The sequence below is a fragment of the Callithrix jacchus genome, chromosome 17 (genome assembly GCF_049354715.1).
Source record: "Callithrix jacchus isolate 240 chromosome 17, calJac240_pri, whole genome shotgun sequence".
NCBI classification, from domain to species: Eukaryota; Metazoa; Chordata; class Mammalia; order Primates; family Cebidae; genus Callithrix; species Callithrix jacchus.
Genome location: NC_133518.1, coordinates 33157519 through 33177783, shown reverse-complemented (window position 1 = coordinate 33177783; position 20265 = coordinate 33157519). Strand labels below are relative to the sequence as shown.

The 20265-nt window shown below is 36.1% G+C and overlaps 1 long non-coding RNA gene across 1 annotated transcript in view; it reads right to left on the bottom strand.

Moving 5' to 3' along the window:
• The window catches only part of LOC108588782 (uncharacterized), a 78267-nt gene that overhangs the window by 13768 nt on the left and 44234 nt on the right, over positions 1 to 20265 (bottom strand). The window contains exon 2 of the long non-coding RNA XR_004735933.3: positions 1616 to 1786. This is a non-coding gene — a long non-coding RNA (uncharacterized LOC108588782). The remainder of the gene's footprint in view (positions 1 to 1615; positions 1787 to 20265) is intronic.

Genomic DNA, 20265 nt, shown 5'->3' with positions numbered 1-20265 from the left:
CATGCCCAACTTGCATAACTTTAATCTTCTAATCATGAGGAAACACGTGATAAACTCAGTGGAGAGACATTCTGCCAAATGACAGTCCTGTAATATCTTTAAGAATGTCATGGTTCTGAAGTCAAGGAAGGACTAAAGAAATGCTCCACAATGACAGAGTTCAATAAGATGACAACTAAATGCTGTACATAATTCTGGACTGGTTATTTTCTTATAAAGTACCATATTGAAACTACTGGCAAAAAGTGAATGGAATCTAAGGTTTAGATGTTAGTAACATATCAATATCAATTTCCGAGATTATTGTATTGTGGTTCTGTAATAGAAAGTCTTTGATCTATGCTAAAGTATTCCGGGGTGATGAGGCATTTTGTTGGTCCTTTGCTGTCACATGGCTCAGCAAAGTGTTATTTAAATTATTCTTGCAATTTTTTTAAGGTTGAGATTTTTTTCAAAATAAGAGCATTTTTTAAAAATTAAGTGGCAAGTACAGAATAATTCAACACTTAATGATAAAAAGATAAGAGTAAGTATTATGATGAGAAATTTAGGGACCTAAAGTGCAGGTGCTTACTCTCTTAGTATTATTATATTATCAATACTAGTTTAGGTTGTCCATGGGCAGGCCCTTAATTCTCACTGTGGAGAAGTTAGAAATTAATATAATATCTTAACATATAGAATATAAACTACAAACACACATATTTGAAATAAGTCTTATGGTTTATATTTTCTACCTAAAATATGTGGTGTAGTGATTCTAAGCCAACCATATTTTGTCTTTAAAAATCCTGAACCTTCCATGAAATACCTAGGTATACATACTAACAGAAGCCCCAAGTAGGCAAAATCAGGTAAGTGGTTCTCTATACAGAATTCCCTCTGATAGATATTAGTTCTCCAAGATGTTCTATCTGTGAGATTATATTTGTAAATGCTGAGCTAAATTGAATGTGATATAAATATTTACATAATGAAATTCCCAAATTAGGTATACAAAACTTAATTACAAATGAAAATCTAATATAAACATTCTCTGGATTTTGATGCAGGAGTAATTCTTTGAGGATAGTTAAAAATAAAAGGAAAGTAATTAATAATTAAGCACTCCACCCTCAAGAGTCATGAATGTATTTGCACTTTAAAATCTTCTTTCTTATATAAAGATTATAATCTTAATGTTTCTTTGGAAAGTGACAGAATTTACATAAAATCAAAAGATTAAGTCTTATTAACTGACTGCTGTCCTTGCAAATGGGAGGTATCAGTTTTAATTGGAGGAAAGACTAATTGATGGATCAATTTCTGTTTGTCTAATCCTTTTGAAGATTAAGTGTTATCCAAATGAAATAATATTTTTATTCATCACTATCAAGAGCAAAGCCTATCATAGTTATAAATTCTCTGTAATCAGTCTTTTACTTATCAATGAAATCAGATTAATTCTATTAACACAAAATAAAATAAAATGTAAGATTCCAATACTTCCCCCAAAGGAGAGTAATTGAGTCCAGTAATTGTATAAATAGTGCTATTGTCTTATTCCATTTACTGTTGCTTAAAGCAGAGCATCGGAAACTAAATAATTTATAAAGAAAAGGAATTTATTTCTTACAGTTATGGAGGCTGAGAAGTCCAGGGTTGAGAGGCTGCATTCAATGAGGTCCTTCTTGCTGGTGGGAGCTCTCTGTAGAGTTAGGAGACAGCTCAGGGCTTCACAAGATATGGGGGTGAAAACATATCAGCTCGGGTCTCTCTTCTTTTTATAAAGCCATCAGTTTCACACCTATGATAACCCATTAATCCATTAATTCATGAGTGGATTAATTCATTCATGAGGGCAGAGCCCTCCTGATCTAATCACCTCTTAAAGGTCCCACATCTCAACATTGGCACATTGGGGATTAAGTTTCAACATAAGTTTCAGAGGGAACAAACATTCTAGTCACAGCAGTTATGTTTCTTAGTGAATTGTTTTATCTGCAAATATTATAAGCATTACAGAACATATCAAAATGTATCAGATTTGCTTCCTCCTTATTTTACACTTACATTATACTGTGTCATTGTGCTAACTCATAAATGCAGATTGATGCTTCGTCTAAACACAGCTTCCGGAAGTTTCAAAGCTTATATAAATTAATAAAAACATTCCTTTTAAATTAATTCTTATACTACTTTAATTGCTTAGAATTGATTTGGAGATACTGGAGGAAAGCATATACATGTTTGCTGGAACTTCCAAAAATGATATCTAAGTATTTCCCCATATAGCATGAATAAAATACCAAATTGAGTCATAGATTATAATGTGCTCTTGGAATAGTGCTAACAAATTTGTTTTTAAAAAAGAGGCCAACACTATTTAAAGTAGCCATGTGATACCTCTTATTTTACTTTAGATGTTTATAGGACTATGTAAACTAAATGACAAATGATTTTATCTAAGACCTAACTGAGTTCTTGGCTCCTTTCAGTGGAATTTTATGTGATATCTGAATGTATTTTCTGTTACCCAGACCAATCAGAGATGTTTATTGAATGTCTTTCATAATCTCAATGTACTGCTAGAGGTTGGGCAGGATATAAGAGAATTTTAAGCATACTACCCTGTTCCAGAAAACATTCAAAATACTTTACAAAGATAAATTTTAAGTTAGTACAAATTAAAAATAAAAAGAAGACAAATTAACAAGGGTAGGAACACAAGATATTATACAATCAAATTCAAGAATGTAAACTTCCTTTCCGACCTAACTCCATATAGCCAGTCCCTTATTCACTCAGTCCTGTCATACCACATTTGTGAATGTGCAAACTCTTGGGAATTTGCTCTTTCCTCTCTTATGTTCCTCCCACTTAACATGGTGACCACCTGAGTTACAACAGCACTCTACATTTATTCTATGTATTGCCTTCTTTACTGCCCCAAAGCATTTACGACATTGGAAAATTATTCTTTATTTGATAGTTTATGTGTCCGTTGTCTGCTGAACCTATTAGAAGGTCATCTCCATAATGACAAGGACTCCCTCTTTTATATCTGCATCCTCAGTTCCTAGTTCAATATCTAGGATATAGTAGGTGCTTAATAAATATTCACTGAATTAACACATTAAATATAGAAAAGCACTATTTTTTCTGAGTTTGCAAAAAATTAAAATTAAAAATTTTGGGGGCTCCTAAAGGGATTGTGGGTTCCTAGACGGCATGTCTACTGTGCTTACAGAATAAGTTTACTCTTTTTTCCAAGGATAATTTAAATGTCACTTCACCCTCCAAAACACTTCTCTGACCCCAATAATTGTAGAAATAAACACACACACACAACGTGCATTACTTCTTTTTCTTCTCCACTTTCATAGCACTTTCTATGAGCTCCAGTAAACTTCGTAATAGACTAGAAGCAAAGTCTGTATCTAATTCATCTTTTTACTCCTCAAACCTTCCACCATAGAGCTTTATATTTGCTAATTAACAATAAATGTATTTTGATTTTATATTGGATTCCTATATTAATAATATCTGTTCTAATAGTTAAGGAAGTTTTCATGAAGCAATAACTACTTAGATGGCCCTAGATTCATATCATAGGTGATAAAATGTTGAATACATTTGGTAGAAATACTTTGTAGGTCACACCTGCTAGGATAATAAGTTGGGACCAGATGACAAAGAATTGTGACTTTCAAGCAGAGAGTTTGGATTTTTGTTTTGTTTGTAGTGGTACAATTTCAGGTCACTGCATCCTCAACCTCCTGGGCTCAAGTAATCCTCCTGCCTCAGCCTCTATGTAATCGTACTACAGACACGCACCACCACACCTGGCCAATTTTCCTTTTTTTTTTTTTTTTTTTTTTTTTGAGATGGGGTTTTTCCTTGTTGCCCAAGCTGGTCTCAAACTCCCTGGGCTCAAGCTATGCATCCACCTCGACCTCCCAAAGTGCTAGGATTACAGGCATGAGCTACCATACCCAGCTGAGAATTGGGATCTTGATGCAGTAATCTATGAGGAGAGCCTGCGGGTTCTTAATCAGGAAAACAACATTGTATAAATGATATTTTAGGAAGATTTATCTCTGAGTTGGCCATTGAAGAGATTAAAGCAGGAAAAGTCTGGAGGCAAGGAAACAAGAAAAATTGTAGAAATGAACTGGTATGACTAGCCTATGTGCCAAGATATAGTTTTATTCTATTTTAAATTTACTTTTGACTTCATTTACTGGTAAATACAAGGCATTGTATTCAGGATACTCATTTTCTAAGCTATTTCTAACTTTTTAAAAAATTCATTATCTTGGCCAGGTGTGGTGGCTCCCACGCATAACCCCAGCACTTTGGGAGGCCAAGGCAAGAGATTTGCTTAAGCCCAAAAGTTTGAGACAATCCTGGACAACGAAGCGAGACTCCATCTCTACAAAAAAAAAAAAAAATTAAAACTAAAAAATGATTAGCCAAGCATGGTGGCATGTGCCTGTAGTTCCAGCTACTCAGTATGGTCTAAGGCTGGAGGGTTACCTGAGCCCAGTAGTTCGAGGCTGCAGTGAGCTCTCATCATGCCACTGCACTCCAGCCTGGTTTATAAAGAGAGACCTGACTGGGGAAAAACATCATGATCTTAAATATGTGTTGATACATGCTTCATCAGAAACGTTGCATATTTCTTCCACATATGAAGCAACAGTGTATTCTTAAATTCTCAATCAATAAACAAGCAATTTTTGAACAATCTTGGTAACTTTTTTTGATTGAGGCCACATCAGATTTAAATGCAAAAGCATAATAAAAGTAACTGTTCTATATGTGGTACTTTCTAATAAAAACAGTTTAAGTTATATTATTTTATTTACTTATTATACCAACAAATTATTGGTATTACATAAAACCCACTTTATAGAAGACAAAACTGGTAAGTTATGGAGCTAAGAAATGAGCCTAGTGCATCTGACACAGAGCCCATTTGCCTTCTATCGAACTTCTCAAGAAAGGTAAACATGTACATAAGACCATCATATTAGAAAGTAAGAGAGCAGATGCCACAAGGTCTAAATGTCTGTCCAAAAATAAAATTTTACAGAAACATGAAAACTTTTACTGGACTTGAAATCATAGTTTGTTCAGAGAACATTCTGAATAGAATAAACAGCATGAATGAAGAGTGGAGGTAAGAATCATCCAGTGCATTGAACTGGAAAAGTAAGATATGATAAGAAAGAAAAATGATACATGAAGAATGCTTCAAAGATATCTAACAAAAAAACTGAGTATATGGGAGAATCACCAGTCAGGAAAAGGAATATGGGAGAAAGAACATGAAGAAAGGAGGAGTGACAAGAGAACGAACAATGTTTTTAGTTTCTCATATGCTGTATTGACATGCAGTTGTGTTTCATATGAAGTTGCTCGGTAGACAACTGGGGAAGGCAAAATTCAGCTGAATTATAAACAGAGACAGAAGCTCCTGGAGTGACCCATTACTAAAGAGAGTGCAGACTGGGCCATGTTGGCATCTGTCAAGGAAGCCTGAAAAAATATGGTTACATCTTCAGAAAGCAACCCTTAGAGAAAAAAAAAAAATTGTGTATTACATGGGGTGTAGATTGTCATGTATATAAGGTCAAAAAATGTAGGACAGGTTAAAATAGGTATCAAGTTCACTTGTTTAAAGATATGACTTCCCTGAACTTAAAATAAAAGTTGGAAAAATTTTAAAAAGCTATGATTTTCCTGCATTATTTTCCATTTACTTTGCATACAAAAAACAGAAAGGTGAGATTTAAAATGTTGCTCATTGTAATACATATCAGTATACAACAATCACTTGCATCACAGGAATTTCTATGTGTGAATGGAGGAAGGGGTCACTGGACAAGCCTACAGTGTGCAAGAAGTAGAAACAGGCCTTTGCTATGTACTACTAAATTTAATTCTCTCAAAAGCTTATGATCTGGTTGCTATTATTATTTCCAAGTTGGAGAGGCAGGTGTGGAGCTCACACTACTTATTTACTGGACTGGAGAACCACTATTCAATCCCAGATTTTCCTGACTCTGAAACAGGCACTTTGGTCTACTATATTGTAAACTTCACTAAAATTAATAGGTTAAGTGAAGTCTGGATGCTAGAATATAAGTTAGTAATTGAATATGTTCAAAATTATAGTTCACATTTGAACACCATGCAGCAAAGGTAGGTTCCTCACCAACTCTGCTCACTATTGCTCAGTAACAAGAAATTAAAGATATTTAGCACATTTTTAAATAAATAAACTCAGTTTAATTCCACTTCTCTTTTTCCTCCCAAACCTTTTGAAGTATGTATCTACAATGTGCAAGACTCTAGGCCTTCTCTTGAATTCATCTCATAAGTAAGTGGAAGTCAGATGTAAGCTGCAAACAAATTAAAATAAGTAAGAAAGTTTCTTTTTCTCTGACTTCCATCAGCCTCTGGTGGAATCTTATTTGAGTATTTTGTTGTAAACTCATTCCTTTCCTATCTTTAAGATGGTGAGCTTATTAGTCATCATTTTAAAATGCAAACTCATTCTTTAACAAGAACAGTTACAGACAGGCCAAAAGCAATAACTTTTATCATTTTATTCTAAGGGAGTGAATGTGTTTTATACCATCTTTGGACACAATGTAAATCTCAGAGAGAATCAGGAGCTAGAGTGTTTGTTTAAATGAATTAATTTCATACTGAAGTAACTATGATACTTTGAGCCATAAATTAAGCTGATTTGAAAGAACTCAGAAGAAGAACATTCCAAAACTGGTTACAGCACCAAAGAAGAGACTGAGATCTTTTACTTTTAAAGGAAGTTTTTAAACAAGATCTAATAAAATTCATTTTTATTTTTGGTACGGTGTATTTTGGAACTGGAGAATTAGAAGAAAACTATACGACCATTATCAGAATGCTGTATGGATTCTACTTTCTAACAGCATCGTAAAGCTTTTTTCCCTTCAAAGTTTATGTAAGAAACACTGAGTATGATATTTTCTCCTGAAATAAAGAAATAGAAAGAATACTCTTCTATCAGAGAAAAGAATAATAATATGCATTTGTAGATTTGAACTATAGCTTATAATTTGAGATTGTATAATTAAGGTTCATTGGTAAAGGTTTCCTTGTTACCCCTAACTTGTCTGTACAGATAAGATAAAGCTACGTCCTCATGCCCCTCCCCCTATATGCTTTACATGCGTTGTCATGTTTCCTTGATATAGCTTCTAGGAAATAGAATTACTGTTAACCAGGTGATAAAGAAACTGAGGCACAGAGGGTTGTCACTTGCCCACTCAACTTGTAAGGGCCCCAGCAGGAATTCAAACCTAAGAAAACATACCTCCTTGATGGGTTGGCAAAATTGCTATGTTTACAATATTCTTTTTCTTTCTTAATCAACTTTATGAAGTAGAGCTTACATATGACAAACTATATTTAAGTGTGCAGTTCAATGAGTTTTGGCAAATGGATGTAGCCATGTAATCATCATTACAAGAAAGATACAGAACATTTCCACCACTCCCAAAAGTTCTCTCCCACCCATTTAGTGTCAATAACTCACGTCTTCTTTCCTTCTGGCAACCACTGATTTGCATCACTAGCTACATTTTTCATTTTATTGCATGCATATTTTGTTTAAAACAAGGGTGTTTTACATAAAATGCCAAATACAGTTTTATTCATATTTAACAGTAGGGTTTGAAATCATAGGGTTGTTACATTAATATTTGTAAATGCTGCCAAATAAAACTCCTAAACAAATACATAGCAGTCAGTTTAGGGTTTAAAGGCTTGATGGCAGTAGGAGGAGAAGAGAAGAGTATGTAAGTTTATTTTACAAAATTTGACTGAATGAAAAACAAATCAATAAGTAGTAAATAATTTTTAAATAAAACAAATAGAAATACATTTCATATGATCTTATATACCTCAAAGTGATAGTACCCAACTTAGAGAGGCCATCACTATGTCCGAATAATCTAGACCTCAGCCATGGAATCACCAGTCTTCTTTCTGCCAGACATGGTACTTCCTATCTTCTTTACTCTCCTCCTGTCACTCAACTTCCCTTGTTCCTTCTTCACAGGTAACCTGAGGCTCTCCAGCTACCTTCCTTCTTGGACCTGTGGGTGCTTGTTCTGACCTGTGACCCAGGCAACAACTGAGAGAAGCAAATTGCTACAGGGCTTGACTAGCCCCAATAATGCCTTCTTAGTCCTTTCCTATCTGATTGCTGTGGTATAATTAAAAGAAGTAAATAATTAGTTACAAACAGATGAACCCCTTCAAGAGGTAAATAGAGAAATTACAAACAATGTTCAGATATGCAAAGTACATGGCAGCTTTTTTTCTATAACTCATCAGATTTTCCTTTGAAATTCGTACTTTTTTCAATAGTAGAAGGGAAAACAAAACAATCTTCAAATAACCTGGAACTACAGTATTTTTTTTCTTCCTTATTAACTTGTCTCTTCTGGTTGATTCTGTCTTTCTCAAGTAGGTCTTTTGGATGCTTTCTCCTTCTTCATTCTTTTTGGAGAGGTGGTGTCTGGATATGGATGGGCTTTCTTAGCCATGTGGAGGTAGCAGAGAAGGATGCTCAAAGCCACAGAGTTTTCTTAAAAAGTGTCTATCTGCACTATATGTTCTTTTCTATTTTGATCATACTTGTCTTTTTTTTTTTTCACAGTTTGATGGAGCACATAGGTTGAGCTCTCTACTACCTCTTCTGCATATCATCTCACTTCTTCTCTGGAGGATTAAGCTTTAAAACAGAGTCTGCTCCACATTGGGGAAGAAATGCTATAATAAAGTCAGATCACTGGCACCAGATCTCTCAGTAAAGCTATAGACAATTAGAAAATCCTCTCATATTGTAGCAACACTAAAATACGAAGGTCATTGTTTTGCTATGAACACAAAAACATAATTTTGCAGTTCAAAATTAGTACCAATGTTCTTTGTCCTCTCTCTCTCTCTCATCATTTAGTCTCTGATGTAGCAATGCCAATCTCCCTCGAGCTAGTGAGGGACTGTACCCCCCCCCAAAATTAAAAAAGACAACCGTATTAATAGACACATTTAAATGCATTGTCATGATTTCAATTATAAATGGAGAAAAAAAAATTAGAAAAATACACAATTTTATTTAATATCATTTCACAGTACCCTTTTTTATAGTGTCAAAACTTCCCAGCCAGGCATTCAAAATTCTTCATAAAATTCTCCATTTTTTTCTTTAACTGTTTTCCTGTAGGACACATTTTCTAAACACAACCCTTGTTTCTCTCAATATGTCTACTCTTTTGTTTCCATGTCTTTGCTCATGCTATCCCCACTATCTAGAATATCTTCCCTTGATAGACATCTTTGGAAGCCTATTCATTTAGGCCTAATTCAAATCCCATCTCTGCCATGAAGCTAAGCAGTATTAAGTCTCTATCTTATTCTACTTCGTATTTCTATTATATGTTTTATGCTCGGCATAACAATTTATCTTTTTCTATCTGTATTAGAAATGTCTTCATCCTTTTGTCTTTCACACTGAAGTAAGTAGCTGTGGGTAGGAACTATAGCCGGTGACAATTTGCCCTGTTCTCACTGATAATATTCAGCACAATACCTTACACAGCACGTGGCATATGGTGTGTAATCAAATCTGTGATGCTGGATGAATAACAATATAAAAAAGTGTTATTTCTGGCCAGGTGCACTGGCTCACTCCTATAATCCCAGCACTTTGAGAGACTGAGGCGGGCAGATCACCTGAGGCAAGGAGTTTGAAACCAGCCTGACCAACATGGTGAAACCTTGTCTCTACTAAAAATACAAAACCTTAGCTAGGCATGGTGGCAGACACCTGTAACCCCAGCTACCAGGGAGGCTGAGGCAGGAGAATTACTTAAACCCAGGAAGTGCAGGCTGCAGTGAGCTGAGGTCACACCATTGTACTTTAGCCTGGGAAACAAGAGGGAAAATCTAACTTAAAAAAAAAAAAATGTTATTTCTGAGAAAATTCAGAAGAATTATGCTTAGCCTTTTGGGATCAAAAGATACTTTATATATAAATCCCATACACAGTCTATATAATACAAAGAACTTCACAAAAGACAGATTTTTTTAAAAATGTACTTTCCTAGTACATTTTTAGTACTAACAGAGATTAAGGAGGTCTATGCAGAAGCTTTGTTCTTAAATTGCTACATTTTTAAAAAACAAAAACCACATTTTTATACTACTTGGAAAATTTCATGAAATTATGTTTTTAGATCTTGGTATCTAAATATTGAATCAATATAGATTATTTACATTGTAATTTCAGAAGAGCAGTTACAATGATCAAAGTGTCAAAGATAGTAATTCAAATTAAAAACAAAAAATATAGCACAGACTAATTTATATCTTAAAAGCACAGCTCAAGCTGAGCATGGTGACATGTACCTATAGTCCTAGCTACTTGAGAGGCTGAGGTAGAAGGATCACTTGAGCCCAGGAGTTTGAGACCAACCTGGGCAATATAATGAGACCCAGCATATCTTTTAAAAAATATTTTTTAAACAGTGCAACTCAAGGTATCTTAGCAGACTTGAAGAGTAGGAAGGTAAGAGGAGAAAATAATTTTATGAGAATATAATTAGGAATAATTTAAATAGCCAAACATGGTATGAGGTATTATTTGGGTAGAAAGTAACGGCAACAAATATTAGTGCAATGGGTAGAATGAAGGTAAAAAAAGTATAATGTATCTGAATAGAGCATATCATTATTTGAAATACATTGACATTAATATTGGCATAGTGATAGCCAAGATGACTGAATGAGCGCATTTCCTCCCAATCACAGATCCGTGGATAAAAGATACAGGAAGTAAGATCAGAATCATGAGAAATTTAAAGGGGTAACTAAAAATATCTCAGGAGTCATAAAAGTGTTCAGAACAAATCACAAATAAATAGAAAAATAATTTTGTTATAAAAGATAGACTTTTTAAAGTTGTGGGGCAAACTTACCATATTACCCATAAATATTGCCAGTAGCCATTACTTTACATGTCTCTCTAAAGCAGCATTGGAAGAGCTGTTCTGAGTCAGAACATTTAGCAAGAAGTATTCTCCCTGAGAGCAGTGCCAAGGGACATCTTGATGGATGTAATCAATCACAAAGTCCTCTATTCCCACTGTCATGCTTCATCCAATCACTAAATATTATCTGTGCTTTTACTATGTACAAGACATTGTTCTAATTTTATACACCATAAGAATGAATCATAGCATCTGCTCTTAGGAACCATCTACTCCAGAGGACATACAGATACCTCTATTACAGAAGCAGAAGTATGTGCCACAATTTTCTTTCAGGATTTCATAGAGGAAAGATTATAAAATACTGTAATCCAGTGCCTTATATACAATTAATATTTGTCAAATTGGTTAATGAATTTATGAATCCAATGATTTTCCTGAGCTCTATATTAATCTATTAGAGATTTTTATCCTCTACTATGTTTATGGCACAAGATTTAGAGTTATCTCTCTGTATAATAATATGTATGTATATAAATGAATAAAACAACATCATTCAAGCCTCTGTGAATAACACCTTTTTGCTACACATGATTTTATGCACTTTGATTATGTATATCTTTTGCTTTAATTACTCAGAATTTTATGTGCCATAATTTCCCAAATTCTCTTCAAAAATCCTTCTGTCTCCTGGTTGCCCTCCCATTCCTTCTGGCTTCAGTTTCTCTATCTCCTTTGTGGCCTTTATTTCTTCTCAATCTTCTTTGTAATTTGGTTTTACCAGGTTTCTGTCCTCAGCCTCTATTGTGTTCATTATGCATTTTTCTCTAAGTAACAACATTCAGTCTCGTGGTTCCAATGACTGCCTAGTCTCACACTATTACCATATCTAATGCCCTAGCCTAGATATATCTTTTAAGCAGAGACTCAAACACTCAACTCTGTACTGAAAAGCAACATCTGGATGACGTGACACACAGAGATCTAAAGCTGAACAAGTCCTATAAATTCTGTCCCCTACATATTTCCAGATTCCATAACCTATACAACCTGCTCATGACTACACCTTTAGTTGAGTCCCTTATTAGTTCTCAGAATTCAACATCCCTTCTTTGACTTTTCTATCTCATGCTTGCGCCCCAGGGAGCACATCAGGGTATATTCTCCACACCACTGACAGACTAATCTTTAGAAAGCTAATCTTACTTTGTTACTTCCCAATTAAAAAGAGTTTGGTGATATTACATAAATTTAAAAATAAATAGTATGGTATATGCCAACATTGATGACCTTTCTACTTTCACCACCGATCTTTCTTTTTATTATTCTCTGTAAACCAACTAATAGTAAACTTGCTGGTGATGTCCTCTCTTCATTCTGTGCCATTGGAAATGAATCTTTCTCTGCCCTTTCTCTCTTCTTTTTCTTGTTAACACCAACTCATTGTTTATCCATTCCCCCTAATACATTTATCCTAATACATCCTAAAAAGCAGTCCTTAATCATTAAATTTTTTGGATTTTTTTTTTTTGCCCCAAATGTATTAGGTAGTTTGTAATCTTTGATGTAGGTATGAGTGCTTCTTTAAGATCACTTTAAAGAGTTAAAAGTCTTTTTCTTGCTATTAAGGAATCTGAATGAAAAGGTAATACAGATTAAAATTGCCATAGCTGTGTATATTGGTGGTTAAGAGTTACTGATCTAAAGACGTGTTTGAATCTCAGTCAAGTACGAGTTTGGTAACCTTATGCAAACGTTTTTTTAATTTCTCAGTTCTCTACTCTCTAAAGTGGATAGAGTTAACTGCTTCACAGGGTTTTTATGATATCAAATGAAATGTCATATATGAAACATTTACATGAACATAGTTATCCCAGAAAAGCCCTCCAAATCATCTATGTGCATTAAACATAATCTTTTATATTTAAAAGCATATATCTGATATATTTATGAACAAAATAATATGGTGTCTGGGAATTCCTTCAAAATAATCCAGTGAAGAGAATAATTAAGTATAGATGAAACAATTGTTTCTGAATTGCTAACTGCTAAAGCGTGTTGATGGCATGAGGAGGGTTCTTGACACTAACCTCTCTGCAGAGTATGTGTTCGAAATTTTTTAGACCAGAAGTGCTCTTTTAAAAGTATAAAGATTCACCATTTCTTTTATTAAGGCCAGATGAAGTGTTGGTTTGCATGTAGAGATCTCATCATATAAAAACTATGTATCTTTGACTAGAAGCACCCTCTGTAAAATGAGAAGCTATATGCTTTGAGAGGTATGAGAGAACTGAGATGATTTAGGCAACAGAAAATTCAGAACTCTAATCTCATGCTTAGTTCAAGACATGCACCATAATGTGCTCTGGCTGGCAGATATACCCAGAATACTTAAATTCTCTCTGTCTCTTTCTCTCTCTGTCTTTCTCTCTCTATGCCCCTGCAGCTTCCTCCCCTCTCTTCTCGTCCACCCCCAGCATAAACTTTTAAATTCATGTAATATAAATGAATGTATAATATCACATCAACATATCTAGTTTTATTTTTTTCTTCCAACTTTTATTTTAGTTACGGGGGTACACGTGCAGATTGGTTACATCGATTCATCCTATCCATCGGCATAAAATATTTTTCCATTTGCTTGTGTCATCTCTGATTTTTTTCAGCAGTGTTTTGTAATTCTTGTTGTAGAGATCTTTCACTTCCATGGTTAGCTGTATTCCTAGGTATTTTAGTCCTTTTATGATTATTGATGTGTCTCTCAGTGTGAACATTATTGGTGCATAGAAAGGCTACTAATTTTTGTATATTGACTTTGTATCCTGAAATTGTTTATTAGTTCTAAAAGTTTTAGACAGAACTTACAGGGTTTTCTACTTATAGAATCATATTGTCTGTAAAAAAAGATAGTTTGATTTTCTTTCTTTCTGTTTAGATGCCTATTATTTCTTTCTCTTGCCTGATTGCTCTGGCTAGGACTTCTGGAATGTGGTTGAATAGGAGTGGGGAGAGTGGGCATCCTTGTCTTCTTCTAATTCTCAGAAACAAGGCTTCCAGCTTTTGCTCATTCAGTATGTCAGCATACATGGTTTTAGGTAGCAGAATTGTATTGTATTCTCACTGGATTTGCAAGTGCCCTAAATTTATACATTGTAGCCTCTTAAGTAATTAATATAGAATTCATGTACATTTTAAAATAATTAAAGAGTACCTTTTAAACAATAAATATGTGAGTACTGTTATATATAAGAAGAAGAATTTAATTGGGTGTCAGGACACCCATTTAAAGCTTGGTTTCAAATTTTAAGGATTTTAAGCTTGGTTTCAAATTCTCCTACCTGCATAACTATGACTACATCACTCAAACTCTCTGAGCCTCAGTTTCTTTAACTGTCAAGTGGATACCTTTTTAAAAATGTTGCTTTGAGGAGTAAATGCAAGAAAGTGGGAAGAAATGATATTTCATGTACCTACAATGTGCTAAGTTTTTTAATATTAAAAAAGATTTAAGCCTTCATAGGTATTTTGGCTGAGTGCAGTGGCTCAGCCCTGTAATCCTAGCACTGTAATCCCAGCACTTTGGGAGGCCAGGGTGGGTGGATCATTTACAACCAAGAGTTCGAGACAAGGTTGGCCAACATGACAAATCCTGTCTCTGCTATAAATAAACAAACAAATAAATAAATAAATAAATAAATCGCTTGGGCAAGGTGGGACATGGTTGTATTCCCACCTACTCAGAAAGCCAAGGCATGAGAATCACTTGAACCCAGGAGGTGAAAGCAGCAGTGAGCCAAGATCACACCACTGCACTCCAGCCTGGGTGACAAAGCAAGGCTCTGTCTCAAAAAAGAGAAAAGAAAAAACAAAGTGCCTTCATAGGTATATTTTCCTCTTTCAAAATTAACAAAACTGGGGTTCAGGGAGATTAAATAATCAGATAGCATGGGTATACAGAGGGAGCAAATAGTACATAGTGGGCGCCTACTACAGACTTGCTCTTGTCATATGGTCCCAGTTCTCTATTTATAATGTATATTCAAAACTGCTTTAGAGTAATAAATTTTAATAGCCAAACCTAAAGAATTGTATGACAGGTCTTTCATCAGATAAGATTCTTCTGATGCTTTTTGGTTTTCGTAGATTCTCTTCTTTCAGTAGTTTCTAATATTACATTGTGACAAAACCATGAACTGACCACATAAGTGAAATTCTCATCCCTTAAAGAACAAAAAGTTGATCTACCATTCGATTCAGCAATCCTACTTCTGGGTATCTACCCAAAGGAAAAGAAGTCATTATATTAAAAAGACACATGCACAGGTATGTTTATTGTAGCACAATTCACAATTGCAAAGATATAGAACCAACCTAAGTATACATTGATCAGTAAGTGGATTTGTAAAGTATGGTATATGTACACCATGGAATATTATTCATCCCTAAAAGGGAATGGTATAATTTCTTTTGGAGCAACTTGGATGGAGCTGAAGGCCATTGTTCTAAGTGAAGTAACTCAGGAATAAAAAACCAAATACCATATGTTCTCACTTATAAGTGGGAGCTAAACCATGAGTACACAAAGGCAGGCAGTGTGATCCAATGGACTTTGGAGACTCAAAAGGGAGAGGTTAGGAAGGGGATGACAAAAAACTACATATTGGGTACAACATACACTACTTGGGTGACTGGGGCACTAAAATCTCAGAACTTGCCCATGTACAATTTATTCATGCAACCACAGACCACTTGTACCCCAAAAGCTATTGAAATATTAAAATATATTTTAAAAATAAAATAAAGTTAAATTCTCATAGGAAAATTTAAATATAGATTTTACAATTATATATAATAAAAGTGAATATTAGAGATAAGTAGGAAAATTAATATATGTGATTGACATGTTATTTGTAAAATAAGGAATGAATGCATGACTGAATAGACAGTCTGTGATGTCTGTGTCTTGCACACTAGGCAATACAGCTACATTGTCTACTGACCCCAATTTCACCAAATAGGGTAAACAGAAAGCTTAAAGCTATAGTTACAGTCTTTTGTTTAGGGATCTTTCTCGCTTCTGGCACTCACAGTTGCAGGTCTGCATCTGGTAGGAAAAAGGAAAGTTGGAGTAATGGCAGGGAGGTAGGGGCAGGGTGGGGAATAGTGTAGTCACACCAGCATACTCTCTCACATCTTTCTTTCCAGATTCTCCAGAAAAGTAGAGGAATTTATCTAGTGGAGACCCTCCGTTGAACCCCCTCATGTTGAGTATGAGAACACTTTCATGAAGATGTGTAAACCAACCTTTCTTGCTTCGACTCACCCCATTTTAGACAACAAATTGTCCAACTGCCTATTCTAGCTCCCTATTAAACTGCTACTCAGAAGATTACGTCTCTTCCTATTGTTGGACATTACAAGCTGTAAAATGTGTTCCTTGGTCTGCAGAAATGTAACCTAGCAATCCAAATTGGTGCAGTATCTTCTGTTCCAGTCCTTTTATAGTATGTTGAGCATTTGCATTCACCACTGAGTATGCAAAGCCTAGCCAGAGTGTCTATTCCTGTCAGGGCTCATTTGTAGTCTCCAGGGGCTACCAGCATCAGTCCTACTTGCCAGCTATGTGCAGGGCCTTCTCCCTGGGGACTCTGGCCCATACTATTAGCAGTCTCTGTCTTTCTTGTTTGCAGACAGGACAATTCTCATTGTCAATTTCTTCCTTGGAGTGTGTAAAAGGAATACATCTAAGATTGGGCCGATCTCTGCATTGCTGCAGCCCCCACTGTCCATACATTTCATGGATCCAGGTGGTCTCCTTGAGCAGGTACACCAGGATATCTATTTGCCGGTTCCAATCACCTTCTGATCCTTGAGGGGTCTTCTGATTGGCATCAATATATCCCACTATAACACACCCCTCAAATTCCCATCATGATCTCCTCAGGGCTATGCCTTATGTGTGTATTGCTTTAATAGGCTACTTTTCTATTATCTCTATGCCTAGCTATTTGGCCAGGATATTAGCCATCACATTTGACTCAATAAAAACTCAGATATAAAGACAAATAGCATGCAATTCTGCCTGTCAGCCTAAGTTATTTTTACCTCTTCCAACTAGAACATCAGCCTTCCAAGTAAAATGTGGTCCACTTACATTGGAACTGCCATCTATAACCTAAGGAGCTCTTTGTTGATCAGTCAAGAGCTGTTCACAAGTACCATCTAAGTGGCTATAGGATTTGGCAGGTCTTCAGGTGGTTTCAAAGTCAGCTCTAGGGGGAAAGATGTTCATGACTCCTTTTTGAATCCCTCCACTAGTGGCACGTTCTGTATCAACCATTTTCATTTTATCATGGAATTTTCTTGGGCATTGTCTTCTCCATCAGAATGTTTCTTTGAAATCGCAAAAGACATTATGGGTATTTCAGGTTACAAGATTATTTTATGCTTCTCAGTCATAGGAGGATTTAATTCAATTTCCCAATTTGACCATCAGTTTAGGGCTGTCTTAAATGGCACACAATAGCAAGCTGGTTGTCTCTCATTGGATATTTTTCAGTCCAAAATCTCAGTGGTCATTGCTAGGAGACACTTACAGGCTTTTGCCATAAGCCCAATTTGTGTTCCACACAGGCCTAATGTACTGAGAATATATCCATACCAGCATTCCAGTTTCTGGTCTGTATTTCAAATTAACCATTTGTCTGGGTTCCCACAAACTTACTGGTTCCTATTTAGCATGTCCAATCAATACAGGAAAATTGGCAAATTTACATACTTTCTGTTTTACAATAATATGGAAAATATTCTCCTGTCACACAGAATATCCATCTCTAATAATACATTCAGATAAAGGAGATGTAATTGCTGCACATAAAGTCCATTCAAACATTTCAATTCTTATCTAACTTTCATCTTTACTTTATTTATTTATCCATTTATTTAATTTGAGACAGAGCCTCACTCCATCGCCCAGGCTGGAGTGCAATGTGGCTCAATCTCTGCTTACAGCAACCTCTGCCTCCCAAGTTCAAGCAATTCTCCTGTGTCAGCCTCCTGAGTAGCTGGGATTACAGGGGTGCACCACCACACCCAGCTAATTTTTGTAATTTTAGTAGAGATGGGGTTTTGCCCTATTGGCCAGGCTGGTCTCAAACTCTTGACCTCAAGTCATTTGCCCACCTTTGCCTCCCAAAGTGTTGAGATTACAGGCATGAGCGACTGCAACCAGCCTTCGAAATTCTTGAGTTGTTGTTGAGTTATAGAAATTCACCCTGGGCACAATGGCTCCCACTTGTAATCCCAGAACTTTGGGAGGCCGAGGCGGGCGGATCACCTGAGGTCAGGAGTTCGAGACCAGCTTCACCTACATGGAGAAATCCTGTCTCTCATAAAAGTACAAAATTAGCCAGGTGTGATGGTGGGCGCCTGTAATCCCAGATACTCAGGAGGCTGAGGCAGGAGAATTGCCTGAACCCAGAAGGCAGAGGTTGTGGTGAGCCAAGATTATGCCATTGCACTCCAGCCTGGGCAATAAGAGTGAAACTCCATCTCAAAAAAAAAAAAAAAGAAAAAGAAAAAGGAAATTCATACCTTGTGGATAATAATCCTGTGTTAGATGTGATTTACAAGCTTTTTTTTCTCTTCTGTGGGTGGGTTGTCATTTCACTCTCTTAATTGTGTCTCTTGTTTTTTCTTTTTTTGCTAGAGACTTGCTTAATCCCCCAAACTGGAGTACAGTAACACAATCTTGGCTCACTGCAACCTTCGCTCTCAGTTTCAAGCGACTCTCCTGCCTCAGCTTCCTTAGTAGCTGCCTTTACAGGTGTGTTACCATGCCAGGCCAATATTTTGTAATTTTAGTAAAGAGGGAGTTTTGCCACAATGGCCAGGCTGGTCTTGAACTCCTGATCTCAAGTGATCTACCCACCTCGTCCTCCCAAAATTCTGGAATTACAAGCCTGACCCTATCTTTACTTTATTAACCATGACATTGCTATATCCTCCCAATCTAACTGTAGGCTCGGTTAGCACTTAAACCATAGGTTTTTGACCTGTAGTACGTGGAGCTTCTATGCCAAGGAGTCCCAGGCATGTTTCTCTTCTCCCCACTGGCCATTTTACTCACTCAAGTGCATATGACCTTTGTTCCCCAGCTGGGGGTGGTGCCGAGGAATCCAGACCTCTCAGCAGCCTTTACCTTGCTTAGATTGTAGAATCATCATTCCAGGCAACTGAAGGTTAGGTTTCTCGTTATTATTATTTTCCTGTATCTTTTTATACTACTCCAAACTCAGGTGAATAACGCAAATTTGTTTATGGTCCTTCAACGTTGGGGACTTTTATGTTCATCCCAGAGTGTCTGATTATTTATTCATCTAATTTCTTAATAACTGTTTAAAGATTTCTTTCTTCTCTCTCTCTCTCTCTCTTTTTAAGACAGAATCTAGCTCTATTTCCCAGCCTGGAGTACAGTGGCACAATCTCTGCTCTCTGCAACCTCCACCTCCAGGGTTCAAGCAATTCTCCTGCCTCAGCGTCTCCATTAGCAGGGACTATAGGCGCCTGCCACCAGGCCCTGCTAATTTGTGTATTTTTAGTAAAGACTGGGTTTTACCATGTTGGCCAGGCTGGTCTTGAACTCCTAACCACAAGTGATCCACCCTTTTGGCCTCCCAAAGTGCTGGGATTACAAGTGTGAGCCATGGTGCCCGGACTTTTTAAAGATTTCTAACTTGCTGGAATGAGTCCCTTGTCTCTTACCGGTTTGTTTTGTTCATTCTCTTAAGTATCATTCTAATCTTCTTTGTTATCTGTTGTTTCAGCATAATTATTTTCCTTTGAAAGTAGCTCTGAGGTTATTGTCTGTAGATTAGACCAGCCAGAATCTAAGCATGGCTCCCAGGATAAGGATCTGCCCTAACATGTGCCTTCACTTTTATTTATTTGTTTATTTATTTATTTCCCATTAGTAGGGGCTCTGTGGCCAGAGGCTATAGTTTGAGCTAGCCAGAATCTAAGTTTGGCCCAGTGTCAGGACCCACTCCAAACACTCTCCCTTACTTTTGCTTTCACTATTACAGGTAGTCATAACCAAGGGATGGAACAGTTTTTTTTTTTCTACCTTGAATTTCCTTATGTATGCAATGAGTCAACTGTCTGGGAGATGGGGCTATTCTTTCCAGATTCCATTAATAAGTTTTATCTCCAGTAATGGACTGCAGTACATCAGTAG